The sequence below is a fragment of the Lactuca saligna genome, chromosome 6 (genome assembly GCF_052625555.1).
Source record: "Lactuca saligna cultivar CGN05327 chromosome 6, ASM5262555v1, whole genome shotgun sequence".
Taxonomy (NCBI): Eukaryota; Viridiplantae; Streptophyta; class Magnoliopsida; order Asterales; family Asteraceae; genus Lactuca; species Lactuca saligna.
Genome location: NC_136422.1, coordinates 7874299 through 7881646, shown reverse-complemented (window position 1 = coordinate 7881646; position 7348 = coordinate 7874299).

Genomic DNA, 7348 nt, shown 5'->3' with positions numbered 1-7348 from the left:
GCCGATCTTATTTGTGAGGAAGAAAGACGGGTCGCATCGGATGTGTATTGATTACCGGGAGTTGAACAAGGTAACGGTGAAGAACCGTTACCCACTTCCGAGGATAGACGACTTGTTTGATCAGCTCCAGGGAGCGTCTTGGTTCTCCAAGATCGACCTACGCTCCGGTTACCACCAGATGAGGTTCAGGGATGAGGATGTACAGAAGACTGCTTTCAGGACCCGGTATGGTCATTATGAGTTTGTGGTGATGCCATTTGGGCTCACCAATGCCCCAGCCGCGTTCATGGATCTCATGAACCGCGTGTGCAGACCGATGCTGGATCGGTCGGTGATAGTGTTCATTGATGACATCTTGGTGTATTCCAAGACGCAGGAGCAGCACGAGGAGCACCTGCGGGAGGTGTTGGAGACTTTGAGGAGGGAGAGACTTTTCGCTAAGTTCTCCAAGTGCGAGTTCTGGTTGCGCGAGGTGCAGTTTCTTGGGCATGTCGTTAATCAGAAGGGTATTTTGGTTGACCCGGCAAAGATTGAGGCCGTGATGCAGTGGGAGGTCCCGAGGTCTCCATCTGAGATTCGGAGCTTCCTAGGATTGGCAGGGTATTATCGGAGATTTATTCAGGATTTCTCCAAGATAGCAGTGCCACTCACCCGACTAACCAAGAAGTCGGTAGTTTTTCGTTGGGGGCCTGAGCAGCAGGCAGCGTTCGAGACTCTCAGGCAGAAATTGTGCGAGGCTCCGATCCTTACCTTGCCAGAGGGTGTTGAGGATTTCGTGGTCTATTGTGATGCTTCGATCACAGGTATGGGAGCAGTGTTGATGCAGCGAGGCCATGTGGTGGCTTATGCCTCGAGACAGTTGAAGCCTCACGAGGCTAATTATCCTACCCACGACTTGGAGCTGGGGGCAGTTGTATTTGCCCTCAAGATTTGGAGGCATTACCTGTATGGGGTCCGCTGTACTATCTACACGGACCACAAGAGTTTACGATACCTTATGGATCAGCCGAGTTTGAATATGAGACAGAGGAGATGGTTGGACGTGCTGAAGGACTATGACTGTGAGATCCTGTATCATCCAGGGAAGGCCAACGTGGTGGCCGATGCCCTGAGCCGTAAGGTGTCGGCGGCCCCTATCAGGGATTTGTGTATGAGGATGACGGTGATCACTCCTTTGTTGGAGCGGATCAAGGAGGCTCAGATGGAGGGTCTCAAGGAGGAGAGGCAGAAGTGCGAGAGGATAGTGGGTCGAGTAGCTTCGTTCGACTACGACAGTCGGGGCTTGATGACGCTTCATGGTAGGGTGTGGGTACCGTACTGGGGTGGAGTACGGCAGGTATTGATGGACGAGGCTCATAAGTCTCGATTTTCTATCCATCCAGGGGCGACGAAGATGTATCGAGATCTTCGACCTGATTATTGGTGGCCCTGCATGAAGCGGGACGTCGCTTGGTACGTTGAGAGGTGCTTGACCTGCCGGAAGGTCAAGGCGGAGCACCAGAGACCTCACGGCAAGATGCAGCCGTTGGATATTCCCGTGTGGAAATGGGAGGACATCACCATGGATTTTATCACCAAACTTCCCAGGACCGCACGTGGAGTAGATTCGATATGGGTAGTGGTGGATCGGTTGACGAAGAGTGCCCATTTTATTCCGATCCAGGAGAGTATATCGGCGGAAAGGTTAGCCGATATCTATGTGCGAGAGATTGTGGCACGTCATGGAGTGCCGGTATCGGTAGTGTCGGACCGAGATGTTCGCTTCACGTCCAGATTCTGGAAACGGTTTCACGACGAGATGGGTACTCGTCTCCATTTCAGCACCGCTTTTCATCCTCAGACTGACGGGCAGAGCGAGAGGACGATTCAGACTCTTGAGGACATGCTTAGGGCATGTGTTCTAGATTTTGGGGGCGGTTGGGATACGTATCTTCCCTTAGCGGAATTCTCGTATAACAACAGCTATCATGCGAGCATTGATCGACCTCCTTTTGAGATGTTATACGGCAGGAAGTGCAGGACCCCGATATGTTGGGGAGAGGTCGGTCAGCGGGTCATGGGGAGCACCGAAGTGGTGCTCAAGACGACGGAACTGATCCAGCAGGTCCGTAGTAGACTGCAGACTGCGCAGAGTCGGCAGAAGAGCTACGCCGACAGGAGGCGTTCAGACTTGGAGTTCCAGGTGGGAGACATGGTTCTTTTGAAAGTCTCACCTTGGAAAGGTGTCATCAGGTTCCGGAAGAGGGGCAAATTGGGCCCCAGATTTATTGGTCCTTTCAGGGTTTCGGCCCGGGTGGGTCGGGTTGCTTACCGGTTAGATCTTCCTGAGGAGCTCAGTTTGATACACAACACCTTCCACGTGTCGCAGTTGAGGAAGTGTTTAGTGGACGAGACAGCGGTCGTTCCCTTGGAGGATATCCAGGTTGATAGCGGCCTGAATTATATCGAGAAGCCGATAGCAATTCTGGAACGGAAGACCAAGACCTTGAGGAACAAGGTGATCCAGCTGGTAAAGGTGCAGTGGCAGCACCGGAAGGGGTCTGAATGGACATGGGAGGCTGAAGAAGAAATGAGAACGCACTACCCGGAGTTATTCGCAGATCCAGCCGTAGCAGACTTCGAGGACGAAGTCTGAGACAAGTGGGGGAGAATTGTAACGACCCGTTTCCGGTATGTTAATTAATTTGATTTTGGACTAAGTTTTTAAGAGGGACTCGGCGAGTTCTAGCCTGACTCGCCGAGTCGGGTCGCGCATCTTGTGCACGCGGGAGCCGGCGACTCGGCGAGTCCATACCCTGGACTCGGCGAGTCCGCCCGTCTGGGTGAAACCCTAAATCCCCGGGTTTGCTCACTATTTAAGCCCCATTATAGCCTCCATCTCGTCACTTTTTCCCCAGAGAGCTGTGAGAAACCCTAAACCTTCCTTTTGCGAGCTTATAAGTGATCTTGTTCCATTTTGTGAAGGGGTGAAGAAGGAGAAGAAGAAGGAAGCAAGGAAATGAGTTCTAGTGCCAAGATCCAAGGTTAAGTGTGAACTTATTGAGGTATTTTCGGAGTTCTCTTCTGGTTTCATGCTTAAACTTCCATTAGAGCTCTTTTAAGGGCTATTTGATGCTTGTTCCAAGCTTTATGCTTGCTTGAATGTGTTATTAAGCCGAAATACCTTTGGATCTGAGTGTTGGGGTGTTGTAGAGCCCAGATCCACTGTCTTTTTGGAGTTACATCGCTTATTAGCCATGGATCTACCCTTATTGTGCATATTATAGTCTTATTTCCCTCATTCATGTGGTTGTGCACGTAAAGTTGGAAACTTTACGTGGTAAAACAGCTTAATGGACCTAGATCTATCATTTGCATGTGTTGGATTCAAGAGAAATCGAGTAAAAATATGTTGCATGGCGGCGACTCGACGAGTCGGATGAACGACTCGACGAGTCAGGTCGCGAATCCCGAGTTCTTCAGTTTCATCAGTGTCGAGTGGACGAGGTGAGTTAGGGAGTGGACTCAGCGAGTTGAGAGTAGACTCAGTGATGAAGGGACTCGGCGAGTTTGTTCATGCAACTCGGCGAGTCCAAGGCAATCTTCTTGAGGATCAAGAACAACTCGTCGAGTCCGTTCATCTGACTCGGCGAGTCGGATGAAGATCATCTGAGTTCTTGGATCCAGAGGGTACTCGTCGAGTCGATGCCACACTCGACGAGTATCAGCGTGTAAGAGTTGAGCGGAGAGTCTAGGACTCGGCGAGTTGGGTATCCCGACTCGGCGAGTCAGCCCTGAGTAAGTCAACTTTGACCAAGGGTAAAAGAGTCATTTTTACCCTGAGTGTAGTGTTAGTGATTAATTGAGTGTGTTTATGGATTTGTAGCCGAGGAGATTTAGGAGCAGCAGCAGTTAGCTTTCCGAGCCACACACTCATCCGCTAGCTTACGAGGTGAGTTTCCTTCCCGTAGGGGCGGGTCTAAGGCCACAATGCCGGCCCGTCCAGTTAGTAGTAGTTTCTGGACTTCGGTCCGATGTAGTAGTTAGTATGTTTGATGCCTTCGTGGTTCAGACAGGATTTATGCGCTATGTGTAATGTGTTTTATGTTATGTGTTCCGGGCTACGGCCCGATGCAGTATGCAGTATGTTTGTTATGATATGCTATGCTATGCTCAGTCAGTTCCGGACTTCGGTCCGATGCAGTCAGTTCCGGACTTCGGTCCGATGCAGTCAGTTCCGGACTCCGGTCCGATGCAGTCAGTTCCGGACTCCGGTCCGATGCAGTTAGTTCCGGACTTTGGTCCGATGCAGGGGACAAGGTCCCAGTCAGTTCCGGACTTCGGTCTGATGCAGTTTCCGGGCCCCGGCCCGATGCAGTGGGCAAGGCCCAATATGTGTTTATATGTTTTTGTATGGTATGTGGTAAGTTGGGGGAGCTCACTAAGCTTCGTGCTTACAGTTTCAGTTTTGGTTTCAGGTACTTCCGCAAGCAAAGGGAAGAGCTCTGGGTGACGGCATCGCACACACCACCGTTTCAGCTTTAGTCTGGATTTGATTTAGTTGTTGTTTTGATATAGTATGTTACAGTTTCCGCACAGTACTTTATTATATTTTGGGGCATATCACGCATGGTTTATTTATATGATACTCTGATTATAGTTTTGATGGTATTAAAAACGAAATTTTTGGGTCGTATCATTGGGTCGTTTCAATATTGTAGATCGAACTCCCCAAGTCATGCTTATCATGTAAAGTTGCAAACTTTACGTGTATGTAAAGCTCTAAAGCCTTAAAATGAGAAAACTAAGCTTGTAAAAAAGTCTTACACTTGAGGGGAGGTTCATACTTGTGGCAACTTTATGGACTTAGAGACCAAAGAGAGTTCAGATCTGAAGTTGTAACTTAGATCTTAGCTTGAGCATAAGAAAAGCTTCCTAAAAACCATCCAAAAGAGATCTAGGACGAATTGGGCCAAGGTAACAACCTAATACCTTCAAAAGGGTGCCCACTGAAGTAGATCTCTGATTCCCCACGAGTTCCTTGCTTCCAATCACTTGTTCCCCAAGCTTTTCTCACCAAAATCCTTCTTTAAAGCCTAACACACCAAGGAAGCACACACACACACATACACACGAATTTAAGGTTTTGGAATGATAAGAGGCTGTAGAGGGGAGGCTGGGGAGGCCAATGATCCTTTAAATTGGGTGCAAAACCCAGGAAACTAAGGTTTCATTTTCCAGCTCTTACTCGTCGAGTCCCTCCTTGGACTCGGTGAGTAGGTCACTTAAACACGTGGACCAACCCGCTACTACTCGAAGAGTCGAGCAACCAACTCGTTGAGTAGGCCTTGAAATCAAAAAGATCTTATATCAGAAGAAATCAATATCTAGGAATCGGGGCGTTACATCACTAGTTCACAACATATTGCCAAATTATATACCATTTATGGTTGACTTTAGGTTAATTAAAGTAAACCTATGTAAACATCAATTAAATATCTCTTTCAGTGATAAGTTATTGAAGAATACGTATAACCTATTAAATCATTTCAAGCAGCAAAATTATTTTGTTGATTCTATTACCGCCATTAAATTTAATATTGTTCTAGAATTTTGTCTCTGCAATAAGGTACCATTTGGTGCACTGACTTGATAGAACTAGACTTAACTGGACAGAAGAAAATTAAATCGAACAAAACTAGACTAATTATATGTGAAATATGTGGTAGCACTAGGACCAAAATAAAAATAATTTTAAAATGATGAGATTGCCCCTCTCTCTCTCTCTCATATATATATATATATATATATATATATATATATATATATATATATATATATATATATATATATATATATATATATATATATATATAAAATACGTATAAAAAGAGAAAGTAAATAGGTAATTTGTGCAATCATAAAAAAACACAAACACGGTCAGTAAAAATTATATTTTCAATAATAGATATTGTTAAATATTATAAAGAAAATAGAAGTAAATCTTAATTCCAGTAATTGTGTCAAGTGTTGATCCGGTTCAAACCCAAAAACCGATTTGTGTTAAAAATTAAAACCGAAAACAGGTCCAATTATATGTATTTTGGGTCCTGTCCCGGGGTTTTTTGGTCCAATCATGTTCAACCAACGTTTTAAAACCCAGATCTACTCAGCCGAGTCAACCTGTTGGACGGTGACTCGGGGTAAAAAGCGGGTCAATGAGAACGCTTTTGTTATAAAAATACAGACCGGATCGAACCAATTAGGTTTCCCCTAAACCGCGATTGAACCATTATGCCAAACCGGTTAAAACCACATTGACCCGTTTTAATAGGACTTAGATACAATTAGCAAACGTCAAAACTATGTTTTGTTTTGTTTTTTGTGCTCTATATGGTTGTTTATTATGTTTAGATTGATCTATACCACGTTTTGATTTATTTTTTAATGTTTAAACTTTATGGACATCACATTATTGGTTTTATATATCTATGCATTATGCTCGAAAATAAAAATATATGAAAACAGAAAAAGAACATAAATTGGGTTGATTCGGCGGTTGAACCGGTTGATACGTGAACTAGTCATCATACCGGGTCAACTAAAACCTTGGGTTTTAAAAGATTGTATTCAACAGATCATATGTTCATCCCTAAATGTTATATATATATATATATATATATATATATATATATATATATATATATATATATATATATATATAGCGAAAAGTGAATATACCCTTAAGGGTATATAAACTTAGGTACCCAAACTCATCATACTACATCGTTTTGTATCATATAATACATTCCAATTGTCCAATGTTCTTATAATTTAACTTCTAACTTGATTTACTTCCAATATTTTTATAATTTACACATTTATCTTCCTCTTATATAATTTTTATTTTCAACTACAATATATATAGCCTAATAGGTGTTCGACAAAAATATGTGATGTAAGTGAATGATAATAGTGAAATTTCGAATATCTTCAAAGTAAATCAAGTTAGGGTTGAAGTTTAACAATATTATAATGAATATATCGAACAAAACGATGTATTATTGTGTGTTTGAGTACGTAAGCTTATATACCCTTAAGGGTATATTCACTTTTCCTATATATATATATATATATATATATATAGGGAGTAGTTCAAATGAGAACCAAAAAAGGTTAATAATCGTAGGAAACCTCTAACTTTAGATGTTTATAAAGGGTTTAGGGTAACCCTAAACCCTAAACCTTAAACCTTAAACCCTAAACCCTAAACCCTTTATAAACACACTAAACGCTTTATAAACACCCTAAACCCTAAACCCTTTATAAACACCCTAAACCCTACACCCTTTATAAACATTTAAAATTA